The sequence below is a fragment of the Antechinus flavipes genome, chromosome 6 (assembly GCF_016432865.1).
Source record: "Antechinus flavipes isolate AdamAnt ecotype Samford, QLD, Australia chromosome 6, AdamAnt_v2, whole genome shotgun sequence".
Classification (NCBI taxonomy): domain Eukaryota; kingdom Metazoa; phylum Chordata; class Mammalia; order Dasyuromorphia; family Dasyuridae; genus Antechinus; species Antechinus flavipes.
In genome coordinates, this window is record NC_067403.1 from 206,353,612 (window position 1) to 206,367,770 (window position 14,159).

A 14,159-nucleotide genomic window follows, 5' to 3' on the forward strand; every position below is an offset into this window, starting at 1 on the left:
AAAATGGTACTTGAACATGGGTATTATGGGTGTATACTTCCACTCCTAATTGCTCAAACCAACATAAAGAATTACTACTTTGTTCCTAAATTCTGTACCTGAGGAACTATTCTTTAAACTATATTTGTTCTGGCTTTGCTATTTATTGTTTGGCCTTGGGCGAATCACTTGGCCTCTTGTCTATAAAATGGGGAAAATAATATTCACCATCCCTATCTCTCAGGAATACCATAAAGATCAAATGATATGATATTTACATAGCATTTTCCAACAATAAAATACTTAGTGAATATATTTGTATTGTCATTATTATTTTATTTCTTTGCATCTAGTGGTTCAGTGGAAAAAAAGTTTGAATTTGGCACAGAAGACCTGGGTTCAAATTTTAGCACTACCACTAACTATGTGAGTTCGATCAAATCACTTAACCTCTCTAGACCTCAGTTTCCTCATATACTAAATGATGGAGTTGGACTAGAGGAGCTCTAAAGTGCCTTCTGACTCTAAAAATAGATGATTATATGATTTTACCACAGCATTTGCTGAGGATAACATGTCTTTGCATCAGTCCTTTGGGACAAAATTGAAAGATGTCGACTTGATGATAGTGTAATCACAACTGGTTAAAAGGCTTGAGCAAAGAGCAGTAATTCAATTTAATTCCATAGACATTTGCTAAGTAGTGTCCTAGGCAATGGGGATACAGAGACAAAACCCAAACCATCTCAGTCCTCCACAAGTTTATATTTTATTGGAGGGGGACAGAGTATAACATATATACAGATAATAATAGGGCATAAGACAAATTGAACAGAGAATAGCAACACCTTGGTGGGAGGAGAGGGGATCCGGGAAGACTTCACAGAAGAGGTGGAATCTGAGCTGAACCTTGAAAGAAGATGGCCTTTGAAAGACATAGATGAGGAGGCAGAAAGGTCTGCATTGTGAATGCTCAGAAGTAGGAGCTATATTGGATTTGATAAATGGCTAAGACTCTGTAACTTGGCTTAAATGTGGGGGTCTGTCAAGTAGAATAGTATGGGAGAAAAAAGACTGGAAAGTAAATGGGAACCAGATTGTGGAGCGCTTTCAATTCCAGAGTCAAGACATCATCCTGTGATGTCACTGATCCTCTTGGAAAATGAAGGAATTTGTATTTTACCTTATGGGAATGGGGAGCCAGTGATAATTTTTGAGCTGGAGAAATGCTGGCCAGCTTTCATGAGCAGTTGGGAGGATGATGAATTAGAAAGGAAGTCAAACTGGAAACATGGCTACTAAATAAGAGGCTTTTAGAAGATTGTAGTGGCCAAGTGAATGGGAAAGAAGGGAAAGAAGACGAGATGTTGAAGAGGTAGAACTGATAAGATAGAGCAATTGATTAGCTATGGAAAATGAGGCAGAGGAGGGTTTCAAGGATAATTCCAAGCTGAATGGTTAGGAAAATTTTTAAAAATTTTTTTAATTAAAAAAAATTAAATAGGGGAATGTAGAGAAGGGACAGGTATAGGGAAAGTGATAAGGAGTTTTGTTTTGCACATATTGTGTTTATCCTGCCTAAGATACACTCTTGGGTAGTGAATGAAGTGAGACTAGGATTTAGGGCTGGGTATATATAACTGAGAGTCACTGGCATAGATGTGATTAGCAGTTCAATGTCACCTTGGAAGGTGTCTATAATAAGTCTTCCAGAGATCAACTGCTTAACCTTTTTATAATAACTTGGATGACTTGGATGTAGACATAAATGGCATATTTATCAAATTTACAGATGGCACAGAGCTACGAGTATCTAGCTAACACATTGGATGATAGAGTCAGAGTCCAAAACATCCTGATAAGTTAGGATGTTGGGTTGACTCTAATAAGACAAAATTTAAATGGGAAAATTGTACTTATACTTGTGTTTAAAACTCACAAATGCCAGAAGGGTGAAGCATAATTATATAGTAAAAATTATTAAAAAGATCTGTGAGTTTTAGTGGATTGGAGGCTTGGTGGGAGTCAGAAAAATGCCATAGTTCTCAAAAAAGGCCATTCAGGCTAAGGCACTTTCTAGAGAGGTAGAATATGGGAGGGCTGACTATGGTACTTCTCAAAAACCATCACTGACTTCTTGTGCCTGTAAAGTAAAATACAAATTCTAAGGAGTTACATATTCTGGTTCCTGCTGATTTTTCCAGTCTTTTTTTCATATTATTCCCCTTAATGAACCTCACATTTGAGGCAACCCTATGTATAGCTGTGCATTCACAAAGCAGATCTTTCTGACTAAAATACACTGTTTTCTCAACCCTATTTCTTAGAAATTGGTCTCTCATACTTTGAAGGAACTTGCTCCTTACCTCTGTCTCATATTATTCTGCTCTGGTCAGATCATAGCTGAAATTGGGTTCAGGTGTGTTTACCATTTTTTAGGAAAGTTATTGATAAGCTAGAAGGTGACTAGGATGGCAAGGAGCCTCAAGACTATGCCATATGAGAACTGATTTAATAATTGTGGATATTTCATCTGGAGAAGGCTTAGGGGGCAGTTATGGTACCTGGTTTTCAAGTACTTTAAGGTCTTCCAATTAGAATAGGGATTACACTTGTCCCATTTGGTCACAGAAGGCAGAATTACGAGCAATTAGTGGAAATAACAGAGAGATAAATTTTGGCTCAGTAAGAGAAAACATTTTATTAAAAGTGAGAATCATGCCAAAGTGAAATGGCCTCTAGTAATAGTAGGTTCTTCCTCATTTAAAGTCTTTAGTCAATAGCTGATTGACCCACCTGTAGGAGAAATTGTGGAGAGGATGGATTCCTTATCAACTACAGGCTAAATGAAGTCCTCCTGACTGAACTTCTGACAATCTTGGAATTCTGTAGTGCCAATAATATTATTTTCAAATATTTTTTAACTTAATATTCCTCAAAACTGTTTTTTATCAACATCTTTTATTTTTATATGATTTTCTTCATAGTCATTCCCTTTCCTCTACCCAGAGAATTGTTGTCTCTTGCAAAGAAATCATTTAAAAAGAGAGAAAATGCAGCTCAATAAAAATAACCAATACATTAACTGAGGCTGATAGTGTCTGATGTGATTTTTTTTTATTATGGATAGGTAGATTATCATATCTGACTGTTAATTAAAATAAAGTTTTCATTGACATTGAGACATTAGCTATTGTTAGCCAATCTATTACCAAAAAAAGTCAAGCATTTATTTAGTACCCATTATATGTGAGTTGATGTTTGTTTATTCCTGTAATGATAAATCACTGTAGGCAGAAAGCATCAAATGTGAGGGATTTAAGGGTGTTGAACCTGGAGAAGACAAGAATCAGGAAAAAATTTCAAGTCTTTGTAAGGCTAATATGTGGAAGAAGGATAAGGCTTGTTCTGTTGGGTTACTAAGAGCAGAACTAAGAACTATGAGTGTAAATATCAAGGAGTCAGATTTTGGTTCAATTTGAAGAAGAATTTTCTAATCTAGGGCTACTAAAATGGAGTGGGTCCAAAAAAATTAGACCCTGACTCTGTCATCCAGTGTGTTAGCTAGATACCTCGTAGCTTTGTGCCATCTGTACATATGGTACTGAGGTCTCTGGTACTACAAGTCTTCAAGAAGAATCCAGATAACAGTTTGTCTGAACTATTTTGGCAGGGGTTTCTGTGTTACATAGTGGGTTGGATCAGATGACCTCTAAAGTTCTTTCCAACCCTAAGATTCTATGATGCTATTATCCCCTTTCAAATTAATTAATGTGACCTCAAGGAACTGTTGTTCTTATTTAATTGGTTGCTTCAAAGTGCTCTGATGGAACAGATGAGTTATTAATGAGCTTCAAGTTTCTGTGAATACATATATACATGTACATATACGTACATATATATGTACACAAATACTTTGTTGATGTGGCAAATGAGGTTGTTGACTTTGTATTGGTATAGAGGGGTGAGTCATGGTGGAACAAGAAACTGTATAGCACAACTCAGTGGTGGGTGGCTTGTGAGAATTGTCTATGTCATAACTAATCCTAGTTGTTGGTTTTTTACAATGAGCACAGTGTGATTAAGTTTGGATGCCTGAAGTCAAATTTTGTTTTGGTTCTTCCATTTACTAGTTGTCTGCAAAGTCAAGTCACTTAATTTCTCTGAGTCTTATTTTCTTCCTCTCTAAAATGGGAAAAATTATACTTATCCTATAGATCACTATTAGGGAAGTGCCTTGTAAACCTTAAAGTGCTATATAAATGTAACTTGTTAACCTCTCTTGGGTCTCTGTTAACTCATGTGGAAAACTAAAGGGTTGAACTAATTGACCTCCAATGATCTTTTACTTCTAAAGCTATGATTTGATGACAATGATGAGGAGGATGAGGATGATGATGATGATGATGATGACTATGACACAGTCAATTTCCTGGACCCCAGAAGTCCTGGAAACCAAGAAAAAAAGAAGGATATGAGTAAACTTACAATGAATATAGTCATCAACTTCCAGCTGGTTGGATGCTTTTAGAAGTCTAGGACCCAGCAGAGCTGGTGTTGTAGTATCTCAGAGTGAGACAGGATTAGACTTCATTGAGGAGGCCCCAGTCATAGAAATCTCACCAATGCAGTAGGTTCAACATTTATGGCCAAGTTTCTTGAAATTACCAGGTCTCTATTAGCAAAATAAGCCAGAAAACCAAATCAATGGTCTGAGTAATTAAGGCAAAGAAAATGTCTGGAGAGAGGGACTTGAAATGAGTCAGATAATGATTTTAACTCTGCCCCTTCCTCCACTGCTCTGCTTTAGATAATGACATTGGACTAGGAAAGTCCTTTTGTTATAGGAAACAAGCTGGAACAATAATTCTTATACTTGATATTGGACAAAAAAGACATTTTACACAAAATGATGTGTGATTTTAATTTGGCTAAGTCTAACTAAGGAAAATGTGTGCTGGCTATTTTGTGAAAAATGAAAATTGATTTAAGATAATCCCCAGTATTTAGAAAAGATTCTGACCTAAATTAGCAGTAGTCCAAGGACCATTATTATTTTCAGTTGAACCTTACCCATATCCATCCCCACATTTTGGAAAGAAAACACAGCCTTTGCAACAAAGTTCCTTTGTTTTCACTGAACTAAAAATGTGCTGTATTTAGACCAAACAATAAAAATAAACTACCAAACTACCTTCTAATGCATGGGGGTTCTGGAGAGAGGAAACCATGGGTATTTAGAGGCATAAAGTGACTCATTGTGCTAGTTAAAGAATTTTATAAGGCTAGCTCTGTGGGTTTGAGTTGCATCTGTTACCTTTTCAGCCAGAACCGAGGGGTATGCAGGGAAAAGAATGCTGGATTGAATCGTGCCTCATACAGAATGCCTTGTACTTCCCCAGAGTTTCTAAATGAGATGTGTACCTAAGGTAGAACAAAAAGTTCAGTCTTTCTTATTGTATGAATTCCACTTAAGATATATTCCCATTGAGCACACCAAGTCACTCTATTAATCCAATTAAGTTTTAACTTGCAAGAATAATAAATTAAAGATGTTTTTCAAATATAATCTTTGATCCTTTAAGGTGTTTTTAAAAAATTGTGTTTTTCCTCACTTTTTTTTAAAAGAACACTTATACTACTGCCAGTTTGTTTAAAAAAAAATTAAAAGCCATAATAGATGGGGATATTGTGTTTGTAAATGTAGAACAATGAAATAATTGTTTCTTATGGTTTTAACTTCCTGGAAAAAAATGTCAGATCAAATGGTGACAAGAGTGAGTTGAAAATAGTTTAATTTGTAGTCAGAAAGTGCATTTTTTCTTTAACAAACATGTGACTGCTACTGATTTCTCTCCCCTTTTTTCACTTTTTTTTTCTCTCTAAATTTTCAGGTCTCTTTCATGAATTCAAAAGCAACTTATCAGTGATTTCTGGGTGCTGGGGCTGATTTTCTTGTGTATTTGTAAGTATTGGTTTTATTCCTTCCATTCTTTGATATAAAATGGTTTTAAAGTTGTAGTAAGGCACAATGCTGAATACCATCTAATGCCTTCCAAGTGAAAGCTGTCTACAGGGAGAAGAGGTTTTATATGACTAGTTGGGAAGTTTTGGAGTTGTGGGAGCAAATTGGAAGGTCTCAAGAGAATTTAATTTTCTTGGGTGGAATACAGTATACATAGAAAACTCTTGGGTTTTTCATTCCTTTCCAGTGAACTTCCCTGGAGGTTCATTACATTATATACTACATTTTAATACATTAAAAGGTTAATTTCCAACCACTTAGAGTCAAGGCTCACTTATAGGAAAGGATTTTTTCAAAATGTCTGGGCTTTCCATTATACTAATTTACCTTAATTAAATGTCTGCAGTCATTGGTCATTGGTAATCTTGTCTTAGAACATGGCATTGTTCATTGCATCCCACTGAGATTACACAATTCTTAATGTGTCTTCAATGTATCATGTTCTTATGTCATGAAAATCAAGATGGACGAATATTTTGGTATCTGAACTGTGGTGCTTCTAATTTCTTTATTGGCCAATGACAGATTTAAAACATAGTTGCCTGAGAGGTAGAAAATGGTTCAGTTTTCTATGCTACTTGTTAAGAAGATACAGTTAACAAAAAAAAATCAGATGCCTTTCAACAATCCATTAAAGTAGTTCAGATTTTCTTCCCCCCCCCATTATTTTTATGGGAAGGAAAGGGATATATGTCCATACCTGTGATTTCATTAGTATAGAGAACTCTAGGTGTGTAAATTATACCCATTGATGGAAAGTCAACTTATCTGTAACTTAGAATTTTGGAGGATTTATTGGAATGTTTCAAAATTAAGTGATTTACTAGTGGTCATACAATTAGCATATGTTAGAGGCTAGAGTTTTGTGACCCCAAAACTAGCCTTCTTTGTATTACAACATTGCCTTTCTTATTTTTTCAAATGTGTTCATTAATGTAAAAGTACTTTTAGAGAAAGTAGTATATCACGAGAAATGTCTGCAAAGTATACAGAACACATAATATTTATGTGTTCGAGTATTTTGCTATTATTAATACTAAATTAATATGTGTACATAGTTGGAAGAAGAGCATTGATGTTGAAGAAGGAGCTCTTTTAAATCGACATCAGCAGAGTTATAGGAAACTTAAGTCTTCCAGTACATTGCTATAAAGGGTTTTTAGTAGAAAATTCTTTCAATAAAGGGCTTGTCTCCATAATATAAAAAAAATAAATTATGAACTTGTACTTAAATGAATTCATTTTAAAACATAAAGCAGCAAAATGTATTTAGAGCAAGATTTATTTTTTTCATATTAGCATTAAATATTTTGAACCAATATTTTAAATAGATAAGAAAATTTAAAATGGTTTAATCAAAGTTGTTGTTTTGAGCACTTTAGAAATGAACAAGTACTTACTTTTTCCCTAAAAACTCACTACTTATATTTTATTGTTTGAAGACACAAGTCTTGTGGAAAGCATAGTGGTGTATTAACTATGTGGTGCATTTGGATTAAAAATAAGCTTTTAATTTGTGCACAGTATCATGGCGAGGATTATGAGGCAAAGTAGATGGAGAAATAAATGTGGATAAAGTATCTTTGAAGGGCTCTTCTAGGAAACAGATAATTCCAAGGATTTGAGCTTATCCTGTTTTAGAGATCTGACTGAATGAAAATAGTGCTTTCCTGATCTACATTATTTCTTCTTAAAAATACAGTTTCTGCCTCTCTGTCTCATCTGCCTATCCCCCTCTCTCTCTGCTCTATCATCTTTTTAAAAGTTCTCTTTTGTCCCTTTATTCAATGCAGTTAGTATTTATTTATAGTTATTGTGTTGTCTTGAGATGATATCATCCTTTTAAAAAAGATACAATATTTGTCAGCTTTCTACTGATATGGTCTTCAATAGTAATTTGCTTATAAATTCCTCATTATTTCTTTTATTAAGACATTTCAGGGGACACCCAAAAGACAGTCTGGCAGGACAGTATCTTCAGTTTTCTCTTTCTCTTCCTATAGATCCAAAATTTAGAAATCAGAGAGAATTAAATGGAATTCCATCTCTAGAAATTTTCTCATGATCTGATAGTTGAGACTCAAAGAAGTAAGGAGATTTTCAGTTCCCATTCTGAGATTTCTTGGGATGAATGAGTCTTGGTTTCTTTTAGTCTTAAGGTGGATGTTATCTGGATGCTTGAGTGGTAGCTGTTCAGGACACAAAAAGGCCAAAAGAAATTGTTTTCTTAATATAAAAATAGCCTTATATTACTATCAGAGAAGAAATATTAGTGTTCTCATGAAGTAGCCCTAAGGAATTAGTGAGGCGGCTAGCTTCTTGATCACAAAACCTTTTATCAAAGAAATTGAAAATAATATTTTAAAGCAAAACTTCTTCACCTAGAGATCAAAATTTGTTTTTTTTTTAAAATATATTTTGGTAACAGTATTTCAAAATAAGTTTTCTTTGTATTCCTAAGAATCTAAATATTCAAAATTTAAAATAATCCAGGTAGGGGTCCATAAGCTGCCAAAGGATCTATGACACAAAAAAAAGGCTAAGAACCTTTGTTTGAAAGTATCCTGGCTAGCATTAAAATTAATCAACCACATAAAATTAACATGGCTTCCTGACCTTTCCATAGTTCCAGGCTCTCCCAAGCCCACAGATCAACACTGACACAGACAGGTGAGGCAGCTCCATTAATAGAAATTCTTATCTACTCTCTGTTGGAGACAATTGGAAAGGATCAGTAACCATGTCTTCTTTCTTAAGGCCTTCAATTTCTGTGGCCTGGAACTGCTTTAGTTGCTACATGATCTAAGGTAGAAAGTTATACCCCAGAGCCACAGGAAGGTTTCTCGGTAAGGCTGCAGAAGTTCGCCCGGGAGATAAGGATGTGGATATTGTTTTGCACATCTATAATGGATGGGCAACACCAAGGGTGTATAAGGACTGATTGCCATCTTAGCAACTCAAATCTACTACGTGGGTCAGAAGAAGAAAAACATTCTGAGAAAAGTGACTGTCTTTTTAGGGAATTTCCCTGTTTCTGTTTTTTTCTTTTTCTTAAAAAATGAAAAACAAAAAACTTTACTCTTGAGGATATAAAAAAATGCTTAATAGCCAGAGGATTATGTGTCAATAAGTACACACTTCCGCTATGTAGATAAAGACACACTCAACCTTATCTGATTCATTCATTTTCATGGGAGCGATAAGTGATCAGTAAAATATTCTATAGTGCATGAGACATGTTGGTTCTATAGAATGACCTGAGCTATTTGATAACTGATTGCTATTCAGAGAGCCTTTTCTTAGTTGAGACTCCCCATTTGTCTTTGTATATCCCCAATGTTCTCGGCAGGGACTTCTGCCCACGTTTTGATGCTTTATTCCAAAGCAAACTGGAATGTATCTCAGATCTTGGAGCAAGATCTCCAGCTCTCTTTCTGGCACTGTTTCCATCTCCTAGCTCTTGTGCATCATACTACTCTTCCCTCAGCATATACTCTGGACTATCTCATCTCATGTTTATAATAATGATGATGACGATAGATATTTGTAGAGCACTTTAAGATTTGGAGAGGTTTTGACAGATCTATGTCATTTGATTCTCACAACAAGCATGTAATGTAGATGTGATTCTTACCTACATTTTCTAGATGAGGAAGCTGAGGTAGGGTGGTTAAATGACTTGCCCAGGATCCCAATCAGGATTCAAATTTGCTTCTTTCCTGAGCCAAAATCTAGCATTCTATTCACTGTAATGAATTCTCTAATTCTCTAATATTCTCTAAATAATTCTCTCTAAAATTCTCTAATAACGTGTTCTCTTCTTCCTCATTATAATCACGCAGGTCATAAGTATAAGCATGCCAAAATACATTCTGACAGAACTTTAAAAAATTGTATGGATTTTAAAATATAAAAATAAATTAACTTCTCTTTTAAAATTGTGTTTTAAAATGGAAAGAAATTCATTTAAAAAATTCTGCAGAGAAAAGTCTGTGATTCCAAAGACAAGTGGGTCCTAGTGCATCATCTTTTACAAAATATTATTCTAGGATAATCTTGACATAGAGCAGGTAAATAAAAAAGATGAGCTGTGAAAATCCACAAATAGGTCTTGAATGCCATTTTCCATGACAACGGGCACTGCCCCATGAAAGCATTAATGCTGGGAATGTAAGGAATTTAAAATTGTGCCTTCTCAGTTTTACTGTTGTATGCTCATGTTAATTAGAGATATACTGACATTTGAAGTATCTACATTAGTACACACAGCTACTATACATTTGTGAACTGGGCCCAGAAATCTACTTTAATTGAAAGCAGTTTGCTAATCTGAATGTGCATAGCTATTACTTTTAAGCATCTAGGTTTTATAGACCAGGGTCTTTGGCTACTTGTTCTTCTTTCTCTCTACTCTTCCCATTCTGTTTCCATTTTCTCATTTCTTTATTTCTCATAGATGTTTGGGTGCTACATATATGCTTTTTGTGTGACTTTAAAAAATTCCTTATAGCTTCTTCTATATGACATGGCAGATACTAATTTTGAATATTCTGTTTACTTCTGACAAATTATTGTTTTGCCCTATAAACCTTCTGTGCTTAGCAATAAAAGAATTGCTAGAGTCTTTAGAATGAATTAGGGTAGTAGGTAGGCTATAAAATTTACTTCTTTGGAAGTCTTTAAACACAGGAGTGAGAAAGACGATTGAACTTATCTCTTTATCACAATTTGAGGCAGATATGCCTTTTATCATGGGGATGGACTAACTGTCCTCTGGAATGCTTTTCTGGTCCCTGAACACTTATGTTTTCTTTTTCAGGCTCCTTGAAATAAAATTAAAAGTCTTTATTATTTTTTGCAAGCTCATCAACTATGGAAATCTGCCTGTCAGGATTTCTAACCTAATTGTTTTGTGCTGGTTGCCTAATGAAACTCCCACACTTATTTACCTCTCAGGCTAAGCTCCGAGGATTGCATAAGACCAGTCAGACAGAAGAAGCTTCCTTTCCAGTAGGCACCAAAATGAACTGCTCCAAAGAGCAATCATTTACAATGTCTTAGAATGGCTTCATTAAAGGGAGGACTAGGCTACTCTAGGGTGCACCCATTGAGTACTGGGACTATTACTGAAGGGTCACCCAACATGGTTGCTTTGGTCTATTTTTAATCTTCATTAATCTCTCCCAGGGATCCAGGCTTCCGAGTTCTTTATTCTTTTCATGTTGCATGCTACATATTGTGCTACCCCAGCACATTCGGTAATTTCAAGTTAATTGCTCAATTATCAGTGATAGTCATAAAGCACTTGACACATGCGCAGTTGAAGATTCAAAAAATTTCAAAATAGGTTGGTATTTCATAATCTTAAATATGAAATACGCCAGTATCTGCAGGCATAAAAATATACAGCGAGGCATTTCAGGGAAGGCAAAAACCTACTCTTAAAATCAAAGCTTTTGTCTGGTGCTGAAATGTTTCATCTTCACTAATTTTCAAACATCCTATCTAAATCTGACCCTGGTTTGCCTCACTACTGTCAAAAAACTTGTAATGATTTGAAAAGAAGAATGCAAGGAAAAGCCTCATCACCTGCCTCAATGTGGAACCCTATAAGAAGGTTCTTCATTGTTGAGTAGAGCTTGGTGCAAGACAGATCCTTCTTGGATATTATCTAAGGGAGTTGAGTGGATTCACCCTTTAGACTGTTGTGTGGAATTGACCCTGAGGAAATTGTAATAAAGAAGCTCCAGTGAATTGACAATTTGTCCAAAATTTTTAAATGGATGGAAAGTACATTGGTGGCCCTCTGGGAACTTATTCTGAATGCTGTGTGATAATGTTGTCACAAGCCTCCAGGTTAGCTTAGCTTACATATCATGGCAAAATAATTATTGTAACTCTTTTGGAAGCTAGGCAAAGTGTCATTAGATTTTTGCATTAGTATTCGGTTTAGGGTTTTCTCTAAAGTAGTGCTAACAGCTCATTTTTTAGATGCTATTATAGTACTTTCCCATTTTTATAGTACTGTAGTAAAGCTGAATTTACTAGCTACATTCGAAGGTGGAGTGAAGCTGCACAAGAGTCAACATTAAAATGATTCACTGCCCTTTGGAGGAAAAGTCTTCTTAACTTGAGATTGGATACAATATGGGGCTTGGGGGCAATTTTATAAGAGCTACTAATAAATTTGAATATTACCAACAAAAGCTGTTTTTTCAACTTTTTAAAAAAACTGAGCTTAGGGGCCTGCTTTTCTTCCTGTACTCTCAATATAAATCCCATTAGCATTCATAGGAATTATATCTGTATTTCAGAAGGAAAATAGAATCAATGGTCAAAAAAGGATTGTGGTCCCCAAAGTAAAGGGTATAAAAAGGTCCAGAAAGAAAGGACTGCTACTTACCTGGAGATAATGTCCTTTGCTAAGTAACATCTCCCCCCTCCAGATGATGAGAAAAAAGTCCAAAAGAACAGAAGTATTGTTTGGAATTGGAAATAAATATACATTGGATTCTCTAGTCAGGACATTCCTATTTCTAAACATACTCTTGGTGACCAACGTAATTTAATTCACACATTCATCAGTACTTGTTGCTCCACAACACATCACTGTCAGTGTTCTGTTTGTCAGAAACACACGTTTCTTTTTATTTTTGGAGCAACAACTTATTCTTATTATTTTATTTCTATTTATTATGCAAACAGAATCTTTCCACCACTACTCTCTACTGAGTCCTTGCTGGTCTTTAAGCAAAAAAAGCTGTACTTCCATTTTGCATGGAAATAAATGTTTTCAGTGTAGACAAAATTACCTTTGTGGTTTCAAAAAGGTATTCACCTTAATTTCCTGAAGTTTTTCAAAAGTGATGAAACCATTGGGATGTGAAGGGGTTAATTTCTAAAGCCTGAGATTTCATAGACAACTGGCAAGGAGGCCTTGCCCTCAAGGTTTAATCAGCCACGAAGAGTTTATTCTTATGATGTAATGCCAGTTATTATTATTATTATTTGTTCAGCACTGACAGAAAGTTTGGCACTCTGTTGAAGAGAGACTAAAAGGAGATGGTCTCTTCCCTAAAGGCTTAAAACGTGATATGTTACTAGAGAGTTTATGTAGGTGGAGTTTTCTTTGGAAACAGACTGGACTGGAGTTAGCTCTCTCTTCTCTTTCTCCATTTCTTCTACTCACATAGTTTTATTTAAACTCAGTTGAATGAATCTATTAATAAAAGCAGTTTTTCTATTTTTAATTCACCTCTGGGCTCTTTTCTACCTTTGGAATATACAAACACAACAAAAAGGTATGTCTGACAGTTAATTATTATTTTTCCCCCTTGAAATCTAGCACGGCAGGTAATTAAGAAACAGCAGGAATGGAATCAAAGTTTGTGCCCCTCTAACTGCCTATATCAGACAGAAAATAGCTTAAAATGAAAACAGGACATTTCTTTTTATGTGGCAGCAAGTAGATAATACAGTGCTGGCTGGGATTTTTATTGTTGTCACACCTTTTATGAGTTAAAGTATATAATAAAATGAAATGTAGAATTCAGTCCTCCCATGTGGAGTGCTTTTCTTACCTTATGTATATATTTTTTACATTATATACATTCCAACGTGCATGTTTACTGACAATAGAGAGATGATACAATTGATTACAACTGATGTCTCCCCAAGTTTGCCATCTAAAATACTAACAAGTGCAAAATCAGTGAATAGCTGAAAACTTTAAAAGATTGAAGCTCTAGGAATGGTGGCATTAGGAATTCATGGAAAGAAGAAAGCATGAATTGTGGTTGATTTAGGGAAGGCATGGGGAAGCTGTTATGGAGTCGGAGAAGCTGTAATGGAAAGGAATTTACAGGTTGAGGATTTGTAGAAGAGAAACAAAGGGAAAGGAAGAAAGGAAGAAGAAAAGGGAATCCTGCGTGGTTACCTGAGTTGAGAGGAAATAGGGAATTTGCAGAAGATTTAAAAGTCATGTGAAGGGCATCCTGGAGACAAGATCTGTGGATGTAGGAGAATTTCCAAAAGAAAAAAAATTACATTTCTCCTACTTTATTATGTACTATGGAAATGGGGAAAGAGGGAAAGGGAGTGGCTATAAATGAATTTGACAGACTTGTCTCATGAGTGAAAAAATGGAGCAGAAGAC

General features: G+C 35.2%; 1 protein-coding gene across 1 annotated transcript in view; it reads left to right on the top strand.

The window, feature by feature from the left end:
- The first annotated feature begins 5,876 nt into the window (after positions 1-5,876).
- SOX6 (SRY-box transcription factor 6) overlaps positions 5,877-14,159 on the top strand; it is a 538,119-nt gene continuing 529,836 nt past the window's right edge. The window contains exon 1 of the mRNA XM_051967575.1: positions 5,877-5,944. The gene's annotated coding sequence lies outside the window, so the exon portion shown is untranslated. The remainder of the gene's footprint in view (positions 5,945-14,159) is intronic.